The 12942-nt window shown below is 51.7% G+C and overlaps 1 protein-coding gene across 3 annotated transcripts in view; it reads left to right on the plus strand.

The window, feature by feature from the left end:
* Positions 1-405: 405 nt before the first annotated feature.
* The window catches only part of cib1 (calcium and integrin binding 1 (calmyrin)), a 35929-nt gene continuing 23392 nt past the window's right edge, over positions 406-12942 (plus strand). The window contains exon 1 of one of the 3 annotated variants that reach the window (XM_085972400.1): positions 406-500. The gene's annotated coding sequence lies outside the window, so the exon portion shown is untranslated. Of the gene's footprint in view, positions 516-12272; positions 12549-12942 lie in introns of those variants that run through there. The other 2 variants (XM_085972397.1, XM_085972398.1) reach the window with 2 other exon arrangements.

A 12942-nucleotide genomic window follows, 5' to 3' on the forward strand; every position in this document is an offset into this window, starting at 1 on the left:
ACAGTGCGGCGCTCCCTCAGTACTGCCCCTCTGACAGTGCAGCACTCCCTCACTACTGCCCCTCTGACAGTGCAGCGCTCCCTCAGTACTGCCCGCCGACAGTGCAGCACTCCCTCAATACTGACCCTCCGACAGTGCGGCGCTCCCTCAGTACTGCCCCTCCGACAGTGCGGCGCTCCCTCAGTACTGCCCCTCCAACAGTGCGGCGCTCCCTCAGTACTGCCCCTCCGACAGTGCGGCGCTCCCTCAGTACTGCACTGGAGTGTCAGCCTAGATTTTTATGATCAAGTCTTTGGAGTGGGGACTTAAACCTCCGACCTTCTGACTCAGAGGCGAGAGTGCTGCCCACTGAGCCAGTAGCTGACACAAATAGAGAGAGATTTGCAGCATTTGGACCCAGTGATGCTGAAGGTTTCTGTGTGACTGGGAGGAGCTGCTGTTCCAGGACCGCCAGCAGGGGGCTCTGGAGCCACTTTGTCGAGTCTCCCCGCAGCTTCCGGGTAAGTTGTGCGCAGGTCAGTGAAGTTTAGCAACTTTGTTTTTAAACTTTAAATGTTGAACTTTGGTTTTTAAAAGACTTACCCGCACCCCGCCGCCCCCGGCTCCCTGGCCCTCGGGACCTGTCGCCGGAGCGGCCCCGGGGAAACAGACACCTTGGCCCGGGGGGAGAGGCCGGGGAACAACAGGCAGCAGCTCCGGGGACAGTAATCATCCCCCCCGCCCCAAAAAACCAACTCTGTTTAATGTTCGGAGGGGAGAGGAGGAGCAGCCATTGGGCAGAGAGGACAACAGGAGGAGAGAGACTTTGCTGGGAAACCTGCGGAGATAAAATCAACCCAGTGAAGCCCCAGGATTCTCTCCACTGCTTCCTTCTCCTGCCCGGCCAACCCGGCACTTTCCAGCTCCCGCCCTCCCCCCACTCTGCCTCCCCCCCCCCCCCCACTCTGCCTCCCCCCCTCCCCTCCGTCTCCCCCCCCCTCCCTCCGTCTCCCCCTCCGTCTCCCCCCCCTCCCTCCGTCTCCCCCCGTCTCCCCCCCCCGTCTCCCCCCCCGTCTCCCCCTCCCCCCTCCCCTCCCCCGTCTCCCCCTCCCCCCTCCCCTCCCCCCGTCTCCCCCCCCCGTCTCCCCCCCCCCCTCCCCCCGTCTCCCTCCCCCTCCCCCCGTCTCCCTCCCCCCGTCTCCCTCCCCCCGTCTCCCTCCCCCCGTCTCCCCCCCCCCCCCCGTCTCCCCCCCCCTCCCCCCGTCTCCCCCCCCCCCGTCTCCCCCCCCCCGTCCCCCCCCCCCCGTCCCCCCCCCCCCCGTCTCCCCCCCCCCCCCGTCTCCCCCCCCCCCCCCGTCTCCCCCCCCCCCCCGTCTCCCCCCCCCCCCCCCCCCCCGTCTCCCCCCCCCCGTCTCCCCCCCCCCCCCCGTCTCCCCCCCCCCCCCCCCGTCTCCCCCCTCCGTCTCCCCCCAAATGGATCGGCCATTTATGACTGAGATGAGGAGGAATTTCTTCACTCAGAGGGTTGTGAATCTTTGGAATTCTCTGCCCCAGAGGGCTGTGGAGGCTCAGTCGTTGAGGATATTCAAGGCTGAGATCGATAGATTTTTGGACTCTAGGGGAATCAAGGGATATGGGGATCGGGCAGGAAAGTGGAGTTGAGGTCGAAGATCAGCCATGATCTTAATGAATGGCGGAGCCGGCTCGAGGGCTCGAATGGCCGACTCCTGCTCCTGTTTCTTATGTTCTTATGTTCCCATGGCCCATCCGTACCAAAACACTGCTGCCCACTTCAACACTACCCAACCCCACCAGATGACTACTGCCCCTTAAAACACCTCCTTCATCTGTAGCCTCCTCACAAACTTGCCATTTTCATGGGCAGTTTTACTGGTATATTATCAAAAATCTTGGGTAGGCTGCCCACGTGTAAGTCTGTTGTCACTGTGTCTGGTCAGCCTGTGGTGTCAACATTCACCATTGTGAATTGCTGTTTCAACGAGCTGTGATGTCGCTGTCGGCTCCAGCCCCAAGGTGACTCTGTGGAGTGACTTTCTGACAATTTGCTCCTCTTGTTGTCAACTTATTTTATTGGAAGTAAACTTGGTTTAAAACTTTTTATTCACTTATTTCAACTTTTTATATTGTTTTAAGACTGCTCCTGCTTTTAGCCTGCTTGTTGCCCCCGTTCCCTACATCCCCACTTCTACAGCCCAACTCAACGTCCCCGACATCCGACTATCACACAATCCAACGTCCCCTCCGACTATCACACATCCAACGTCCCTCCGACTATCACACATCCGAACGTCCCCATCCGACTATCACACATCCAACGTCCCCCTCCGACTATCACACATCGAACGTCCTACCGACTATCACAGCATCCAACGTCCCCTCCGACTATCACACATCCAACGTCCCCTCCGACTATCACACATCCAACGTCCCCTCCGACTATCACACATCCAACGTCCCCTCCGACTATCACACATCCAACGTCCCCTCCGACTATCACACATCCAACGTCCCCTCCGACTATCACACATCCGAACGTCCCCTCCGACTATCACACATCCAACGTCCCCTCCGACTATCACACATCGAACGTCCCCTCCGACTATCACACATCCAACGTCCCCTCCGACTATCACACATCCAACGTCCCCTCCGACTATCACACATCGAACGTCCCCTCCGACTATCACACATCGAACGTCCCCTCCGACTATCACACATCGAACGTCCCCTCCGACTATCACACATCCAACGTCCCCTCCGACTATCACACATCCAACGTCCCCTCCGACTATCACACATCCAACGTCCCCTCCGACTATCACACATCCAACGTCCCCTCCGACTATCACACATCCAACGTCCCCTCCGACTATCACACATCCAACGTCCCCTCCGACTATCACACATCCAACGTCCCCCTCCGACTATCACACATCCAACGTCCCCTCCGACTATCACACATCGAACGTCCCCTCCGACTATCACACATCCAACGTCCCCTCCGACTATCACACATCCAACGTCCCCTCCGACTATCACACATCGAACGTCCCCTCCGACTATCACACATCCAACGTCCCCTCCGACTATCACACATCCAACGTCCCCTCCGACTATCACACATCCAACGTCCCCTCCGACTATCACACACTCGATACGTCCCCTCCGACTATCACACATCCAATGTCCCCTCCGACTATCACACATCCAACGTCCCTCCGACTATCACACATCAACGTCCCCTCCGACTATCACACATCGAACGTCCCCTCCGACTATCACACATCGAACGTCCCCTCCGACTATCACACATCGAACGTCCCCTCCGACTATCACACATCGAACGTCCCCCTCCGACTATCACACAATCCAATGTCCCCTCCGACTATCACACATCGAACGTCCCCTCCGACTATCACACATCCAACGTCCCCTCCGACTATCACACATCCAATGTCCCCTCCGACTATCACACATCCAACGTCCCCTCCGACTATCACACATCCAACGTCCCCTCCGACTATCACACATCCAACGTCCCCTCCGACTATCACACATCCAACGTCCCCTCCGACTATCACACATCGAACGTCCCCTCCGACTATCACACATCCAACGTCCCCTCCGACTATCACACATCCAACGTCCCCTCCGACTATCACACATCCAACGTCCCCTCCGACTATCACACATCGAACGTCCCCTCCGACTATCACACATCCAACGTCCCCTCCGACTATCACACATCCAACGTCCCCTCCGACTATCACACATCCAACGTCCCCTCCGACTATCACACATCGAACGTCCCCTCCGACTATCACACATCGAACGTCCCCTCCGACTATCACACATCGAACGTCCCCTCCGACTATCACACATCCAACGTCCCCTCCGACTATCACACATCCAACGTCCCCTCCGACTATCACACATCCAACGTCATGCTAACATTCCAATCAGCAGAGAAACTGAGACAATATTAAAATGTTAAAAATATTTTTGTGATCTGGTTGGGATACAAATAATTTCCAATAAATTATGTTCAATACTTTATACAGAATATTAACAAATTTTATATCTATTTTATATATCACTTTTATATCTATATTTACAAGTTTTCCATTATTAATTATTTCCTGGGATGTGGGCATCGCTGGCAAGGCCAGCATTTATTGCCCATCCCTAATCGCTCTTGAGAAGGTGGTGGTGAGCCGCCTCCTTGAACCGCTGCAGTCCGTGTGGTGAAGGTGCTCCCACAGTGCTGTTAGGGAGGGAGTTCCAGGATTTTGACCCAGCGACGATGAAGGAACGGCCGATATATTTTCACGTCGGGATGGTGTGTGACTTGGAGGGGAACTTGGAGGTGGTGGTGTTCCCATGCGCCTGCTGCCCTTGTCCTTCTAGGTGGAAGAGGTCACAGGTTTGGGAGGTGCTGCCGAAGAAGCCTTGGCGAGTTGCTGCAGTGCATCTTGTAGATGGTACACACTGCAGCCACGGTGCGCCGGTGGTGGAGGGAGTGAATGTTTAAGGTGGTGGATAGGGTGCCAATCAAGCGGGCTGCTTTGTCCTGGATGGTGTTGAGCTTCTTGAGTGTTGTTGGAGCTGCACTCATCCAGGCAAGTGGAAATTATTCCCTCACACTCCTGACTTGTGCCTTGTAGATGGTGGAAAGGCATTGGGGAGTCAGGAGGTGAGTCGCTCGCCATAGACATGCACTTCCTGTAAACGTTACGTTATGTTGCCAATATCCTTACTGACTCACTGTGACTAATGCCACAGAAGATCTGCTGGTGTTATAAAAGTAGTCAATGGCAAATCGACTGCGTTTGGAAATATAAAAGAGTTGACTTACAATTCCAATGTTGACCTTATTTATGGACCTTGTTAAATTTTACCCGAGTTTAAGCTTTGTTTGTAGCTCGTGCCTGGCACCAGGTAGAAGAGTAAAGAGGGCAGTGCAGCGAGGCCACCGGTAGCAACAGAGAAGTGCCCAAGGAGCCAGCAATTTTACTGTCGGAACTGGAACTCTGTTAAGTGTTGAAAGCTTCATAAATAATCTGCCACAAATAAACCACCCATGGCTTGGTGGGTAAATGTAGCATATTCAGCATCCCTGATTATAATCGCTCCACCATTGGTGGCCGTGCCTTCAGCTGCCAAGGTCCTAAGCTCTGGAATTCCCTCCCTAAACCTCTCCACCTATAAGACACTCCTTAAAACCGACCTCTTTGACCAGGCTTTTGGTCACCTGTCCTAATTTCTCCTTATGTGGCTCGGTGTCAAATTTTGTTTGATAATTGCTCCTGTGAAGCATCTTGGGACGTTTTACTATATTTTAAAGGCACTATATAAATGCAAGGTGATGTTGTTGTTATTTGGTGTGGTATGGAGCCACATAGAGCTGAAGGCCTGGAGTTCAATCGCTGGTCGGTATCGAGGTAGCTGGTCATTCTTCACGTGTGAATTTAGACAGTTTGTCAGCAGACTATTTGACCATAGAGGCATCAGAGCTGAGCCCAATCCTGTTTCACTTCAGGACCACACACGGGTATTGCAGCAGGAGTCACTGGGTAGTGATCAACATTCCCTTACAAAGGGACACTCAGGTGAACGGGGCTGTCCCATCACCACCCCTGCTGAACCCAACTAATGCAACACAGATCGAGGCCGACACTCCCAGTGCAGTACTGAGGGAGCGCCGCACTGTCGGAGGGGCTGTACTGAGGGAGCGCCGCACTGTCGGAGGGGCAGTACTGAGGGAGTGCCGCACTGTCGGAGGGGACAGTACTGAGGGAGCGCCGCACTGTCGGAGGGGCAGTACTGAGGGAGTGCCGCACTGTCGGAGGGGCAGTACTGAGGGAGCGCCGCACTGTCGGAGGGGCCGTACTGAGGGAGCGCCGCACTGTCGGAGGGGCAGTACTGGGGGAGCGCCGCACTGTCGGAGGGGCGGTACTGAGGGAGTGCCGCACTGTTGGAGGGGACAGTACTGAGGGAGCGCGGTACTGAGGGAGCGCCGCACTGTCGGAGGGGCAGTACTGAGGGAGCGCCGCACTGTCGGAGGGGCAGTACTGAGGGAGCGCCGCACTGTTGGAGGGGCAGTACTGAGGGAGCGCCGCACTGTCAGAGGTGCCGTCTTTCGGATGAGACGTTAAACCGAGGCCCCGTCTGCACTCTCAGGTGGACGTAAAAGATCCCACGGCACTATTTTGAAGAAGAGCAGGGGAGTTCTCCCCGGTGTCCTGGCCAATATTTATTCCTCAATCAACATCATTGACACAGATTATCTGGTCATTATCACATTGCTGTTTGTGGGAGCTTGCTGTGCGCAAATTAGTTGCCACGTTTCCTATATTTCAACAGTGACTACACTTCAAAAAGCACTTAATTGGCTGTAAAGCACTTTGGGAGTCCGGTGGTCATGAAAGGCGCTACAGAAATGCAAGTCTTTCTTGGGATAAGCCTTCTGGTTCTATATCAACAGTTTCATTAACCCTGACTTTCCTCTCCAGTCTGAATCCCCCTTTTCACATGAGCGTAAATCCTTCCCCATTGCTCTGCTCTCCGCAAGAACATTGCTCCAGTTCTGCTTCAGGTGAAGATTCTCCTTTCGGTACAGCCTTCGCTTGTTCCAGATCTCACTCCAATAGCCCAACAATCTCAATTTCTCCCTCCTGTACTAGTCTTACAGCCATGGCTTGCCCTTCATAATCTTCCTCTTCTTACCCTGTCCATTATGTGGCACAGGATCAATCCAGAGATTTCCATCCTTGCGGCATTGTTTTAATGAGAGAGCAGACGGGGCCTTGGTTTAACGTCTCATCTGAAAGACGGCCCCTCCGACAGTGCGGCGCTCCCTCAGTACTGCCCCTCCGACAGTGCGGCGCTCCCTCAGTACCGCCCCTCCGACAGTGCGGCGCTCCCTCAGTACTGCCCCTCCGACAGTGCGGCGTCCCTCAGTACTGCCCCTCCGACAGTGCGGCGTCCCTCAGTACTGCCCCTCCGACAGTGCAGCGCTCCCTCAGTACCGCCCCTCCGACAGTGCGGCGCTCCCTCAGTACCGCCCCTCCGACAGTGCGGCGCTCCCTCAGTACTGCCCCTCCGACAGTGCGGCGTCCCTCAGTACTGCCCCTCCGACAGTGCGGCGCTCCCTCAGTACCGCCCCTCCGACAGTGCAGCACTCCCTCAGTACTGCCCCTCCGACAGTGCGAAGCTCCCTCAGTACTGCCCCTCCGACAGTGCGAAGCTCCCTCAGTACTGCCCCTCCGACAGTGCGAAGCTCCCTCAGTACTGCCCCTCCGACAGTGCGAAGCTCCCTCAGTACTGCCCCTCCCGACAGTGCGGCGCTCCCTCAGTACTGCCCCTCCGACAGTGCAGCACTCCCTCAGTACTGCCCCTCCGACAGTGCGGCACTCCCTCAGCACTGCCCTGGAGTGTCGGCCTAGATTTTTGTGCTCAAGTCCCTGGAGTGGGACTTGAACCCACAACCTTCTGACTCGAGAAGGAATGGGGGAATGGGATAATGGCAATGTATGTGGTCAAAGTGGGGAACAATTTTAGAATGCATCAGTTTCCTGGCAGTCATAGGAGCCCATTATTAAACACCTTTAAATTCAAAGGCACCATCCACCTTTCCTTGGGTGAAGCATGACCAGTGGAATCCTTTAACGATTTCATGTAAATAGATTTGCCCTTTGGTTTAACTGTTAGGTGTACCTTGTGTCTTGTCATCAGCGTAACACTTGCTGGAGTGAATCTAATATTTATTGGACTCGTATTTTAGGTATAGACAGTCCTTCATGGTTTCTTGGACCCCAGGCTGTCCGCGTTTACTCTTGGCCTGTATTACATCCTCTAATTAACTCAATAGCTTTTATTTGCAGCTGCAGTAACAGTTACTACAATAATTCAAAATAAAGGTCACCAACATTGGACCTCAGTTCTTCAGAGAAATGTTTTTGAGGTCACAATCAAATACTACAACAACAACTTGTATTTATATAGCGCCTTTAACATAGTAAAACGTCCCAAGGTGCTTCACAGGGAGCGTAAATCAGGCTAAATTTGACACCGAGCCACATAAGGAGTAATTAGGGCAGATGTCCAAAAGCTTGGTCAAAGAGGTAGGTTTTAAGGAGGAGAGAGGTGTAGTGAGGCGGAGAGGTTTAGGGAGGGAATTCCAGAGCTTAGGGCCCAGGCAACAGAAGGCACGGCCACCAAAGGTTGAGCGATTATAATCAGGGATGCTCAAGAGGGCAGAATTAGAGGAGCACAGATATCTCGGGGTGGGGGGGGGGGGGGGGGAGGTTGGAGGAGATTACAGAGATAGGGAGGGGCGAGGGCCATGGAGGGATTTGAAAACAAGGATGAGAATTTTGAAATTGAGGCGCTGCTTAACCAGGAGCCAATGTAGGTCAGCGAGCACAGGGGTGATGGGCGAACGGGACTTGGTGCGAGTTAGGACATGGGTAGCCGAGTTTTGGATGACCTCAAGTTTACGTAGGGTGGAATGTGGGAGGCCGGCCAGGAGTGCGTTGGAATAGTCAAGTCTAGAGGTAACAAAGGCATGGATGAGGGTTTCAACAGCGGATGAGCTGAGGCAAGGGCGGAGACGGGCGATGTTACAGAGGTGGAAGTAGGCAGTCTTAGTTATATCTCCAAGTTTGCAGACGACACAAAGCTGGGTGGGCGTGTGTGCTGTGAGGAGTCCAGAACCAGGACAGAGATGAGGAATTTTAGGACAGAGATGAGGAGGAATTTCTTCACCCAGAGAGTGGTGAACCTGTGGAATTCTCTACCACAGAAGGCAGTTGAGGCCAGTTCATTAAATATATTCAAGAAGGAGTTAGATATATTTCTTAAGGCTAAAGGGATCAAGGGATATGGGGAGAAGGCAGGGACAGGGTACTGAGTTTGGATGATCAGCCATGATCTCACTGAATGGCGGAGCGGGCTCGAGGGGCCGAATGGCCGACTCCTGCTTCTATGTTCTATGTCTAATACACACTGAGATCACATCCAAAGGTTTATTCATTGAGATTTTTTCTTGGCAGGATTGCCAGGTTAATCCAAAACTTTCTGGAAAATAATTAATAGGGATTTATTTGGCGTTTAGTATCAGAGAAGAATGCAGTTGAATCCAGTCCTCCATTTGTACTCATTCTCCCTAGGCTGTCCCTCCTGTCTTTTGTTGTGGGACATTCACGTTAATTTGTGACTGCAGGAAACTCTCTTTTTAACCGGCACCTAAATATCTGAAATCTCTCTTAACCAGCAAAATTCAGGAGTAGGTTCAGGTAAGTTTTACTATATATTAGTGGCCGTGTAACCGGGGTTCCTGGATCTGTGGCTGTGTAACCGGGACTCCTGCACCTGTGGCCATGTATGGGGCTCTCTTACCTTGGTAAGTATACCTCTCTGTAATCCGGACTTTTTGATCAACCGGCACCACGCCGGTCCCATCGATGCCGGATAAAAGAGTTTCCTGTAATTGGAATTTTGTCAGTCAAAATATTCTACTCCTGGTTTGCATGGGGTATAATCCTCTTTTAGGGAAATTAATCTAGGCTTGACTATTCCAGTGCTTTCCTGGCCAGTGTCCCATCTTCAACCGCCCGGCCAGATCACTGCCTGTGTGGGTGAGGACTAAGATTTACCCCCCGCCCCCCTCTTCCTCACTGAGCACAGACTGAAAAAGTTCATCGCCAATTGCACAGTTCAAGGGAACTAATTGTAATAGTTTATTGTGTAAACTAAAATAAAAGTTTTGGGAGTCCAGAACTCGGGGTCATAAATATAAGATAGCCCCTAATAAATCCAATAGGGAATTCAGGAGAAATGTCTTTAGCCAGAAAGTGATGAGAATGTGGAACTCGCTCCCACAGGGAGTGGTTGAGGCGAATAGTATAGATGCATTTAAGGGGAAGCTGGATAAACACATGAGGGAGGAAAGGAATAGAAGGATATACCTTTTTACAAAAGGTAAATCGTGCTTGACTAATCTACTGGAATTTTTTGAGGATGTAACTGGTAGAATAGATAAGGGAGAACCAGTGGATGTGGTGTATTTGGACTTTCAGAAGGCTTTCGATAAGGTCCCGCATAAGAGATTAGCGTGCAAAGTTAAAGCACATGGGATTGGGGGCAAGGTACTGTCTTGGATAGAGAACTGGTTGGCAGACAGGAAGCAAAGAGTTGGAATAAACGGGTCTTTTTCCGAGTGGCAGGCAGTGACTAGTGGGGTACCGCAGGGATCGGTGCTAGGATCCCAGCTATTCACAATATATATAAATGATCTAGACGAGGGAACTAGATGTAATGGGGCAGTAATTCCTCCCCAAACACGTGAGTACGGAAGGGGTACTCACGCGTCTGGCCGGAGGAAATGCCGGTTTTCAGCATGCACAGCGCATGCGCTGAAAACCAGCATTTCCTCTCCTATAACCCAAGAGGTGAAGAGGCTAGCGCGTGCGCTGTAGGGGGCAGCGCGTGCGTCTTGGATTTCCTCTGTTTTGGGGGATTTGCGCATGTGTAAAGGCCTCCGGTCTTTACGCTTGTAAAAGGCACACGTAAGTATTTATTTTTACAGGTGTGTTCTGGTGCAATTTAGAAAAAAAAATTCCACAGGTTTATTATTTTAAAGAATCTACAATAAGGTAAGTTTAGTTTTAGACCCTTTTTATTAAAAATTTATTTTTTTCAAAAAAAAAAAATTATTGTTTAAATTATTTTTTAAAACTTATTTATACTTAATTTACTGATTGGGATTTTTTTTTAATTTTATTTAAAGTTTAAGTAGTGTTTTGGGGTGCAGTACTTTTCATGAGTTTGACAGTTCTTACACTCAAACTTATGAATGAAGTTTCCCCTCCCCTGATTGGCTGAACAGTGCTCACCTGATCCCAGCCGGCACATCGCACTAACTACGCCGCTGGGTCAGGTTAGCACAGCGCGCTGACATCAGAACCGGGCCACTGACAGGAAATCCACTGCGGGCCAGGTTTCAGATGTCGGCGCGCCGGGTAAGTGCACATCGGGGGCTTGCACGCGTGGCAAGCCTCCGACACCAAGTTCTGGGCCAATATCTCCAAGTTTGCAGATGACACAAAGCTGGGTGAGCGTGTGTGCTGTGAGGAGGATGCAGAGAAACTCCAGTATGATTTGGACAGGTTGGGTGTTTGGGCAGATGCATTGCAGATGCAGTATAATGTGGATAAATGCGAGGTTATCCACTTCAGTGGCAAAAACAGGAAGACAGATTATTATCTGAACGGCAATAGATTGGAAAAAGGGGAAGTGCAACGAGACCTGGGTGTCCTTGTGCACCAGTCGCTGAAGGTAAGCATGCAGGTGCAGCAGGCGGTTAAGAAGGCAAATGGGATGTTGGCCTTCGTAGCGAGAGGATTCGAGTACAGGAGCAAGGATGTCTTGCTGCAGTTGTACAGGGCCTTGGTGAGACCACACCTTGAGTATTGTGTGCAGTTTTGGTCGCCTTATCTGAGGAAGGATATTCTTGCCATGGAGGGAGTGCAGCGAAGATTCACCAGACTGATACCTGGGATGGCAGGAATGACGTATGAGGAGAGATTGGGTCGATTAGGCTTATATTCGCTAGAGTTTAGAAGAATGAGAGGGGATCTCATTGAAACTTATAAAATTCTAACAGGACTAGACAGACTAGATGCAGGAAGGATGTTCCCGATGGCCGGGGAGTCCAAAACCAGGGGTCACAGTCTAAGGATAAGGGGTAAGCCATTTACGACAGAAATGAGGAGGAATTTCTTCACCCAGAGAGTGGTGAACCTGTGGAATTCTCTACCACAGAAGGCAGTAGAGGCCAATACATTAAATATATTCAAGAAGGAGTTGGATATATTCCTTGAGGCTAAAGGGATCAAGGGATATGGGGAGAAAGCAGGGACCGGGTACTGAATTTGGATGATCAGCCATGATCTCATTGAATGGTGGAACAGACTCGAGGGGCCGAATGGCCTACTCCTGCTCCTATCTTCTATGTTTCTATGTAATATGCTGATGGGTCCAGATGAAGCAGGGTGGGAGGAGGCTGGTGTGGAGCACAAACACCGGCATGGGCCAGTTGGGCCGAATGGCCTGTTTCTGTGCTGTAGATACTGTGTAAATCTAACCTTTGCAAGAGACAACACATGCTGGGAAACGCTCCTGTTCCTACTCTTGAGCTATTGGCAAGGTGACTCCTCCCTCTGGGAGGAGCGAGTTCCTCTCGCTGTTTCAGACCTGGGTAACTCCACCTTTGGGAAGCGAGTTTTCTCTACCGAGGGGGAGCTCGCTGGACATTGCGAACTTTCTCTGCACTTGTCAGTTTGGGGTTCGACTACCGACCGTCTCTGTCACCTGGGGTCATGTTTCCTGCCGGGGTATTTGGGAACACAGACTAGCATGATCTGTTTCACTTGGCTGTTTGGGACATTCGCTCTTGGCCTTGACGGTATCGAGTCTTTTAATTCCTGCAGTTCTTACGATCTCCGAGCATTTCGCCTTTCATCTCGTGACCGCAGCTTTCTCGCTGGGTGAGTGAGTGTTCCGGTTATTTTAATCCCTGTTCCCCGTCAGTGAGTTCTGCTGGCTTTTGACTTACGGCTTTGGAACACCTGGGCACTTTATTCCCCTTTGGGAAAATTGTTGCTTTCTTTACAAGGTGCGTTGCTTTGAGCGAAATTTCATGTCCCTCCGCTGGGTTGTTGCCTCTTTCGGAACTAGTCGCTGTTTTAATATCTTTTTCTCCTTTTGCTGAAGTTCTGCCCTAATATCCTGGATCTGTCTCCCTTTGGAGAATTCCTTAAAGTTTCAGTTTGGGAGTACAAGAGTATGCAGCAGTCAAAAAACACCCAGGTATAATCTTACTGGCTCACAACAGCTTGTTAGTTACTTGCTGTTTAACATCCGTAAAATCTTTAGTGACCA

Source organism: Somniosus microcephalus, chromosome 32, assembly GCF_052327205.1.
Source record: "Somniosus microcephalus isolate GS21.2 chromosome 32, FLI_Smic_1.0, whole genome shotgun sequence".
NCBI lineage: Eukaryota > Metazoa > Chordata > Chondrichthyes > Squaliformes > Somniosidae > Somniosus > Somniosus microcephalus.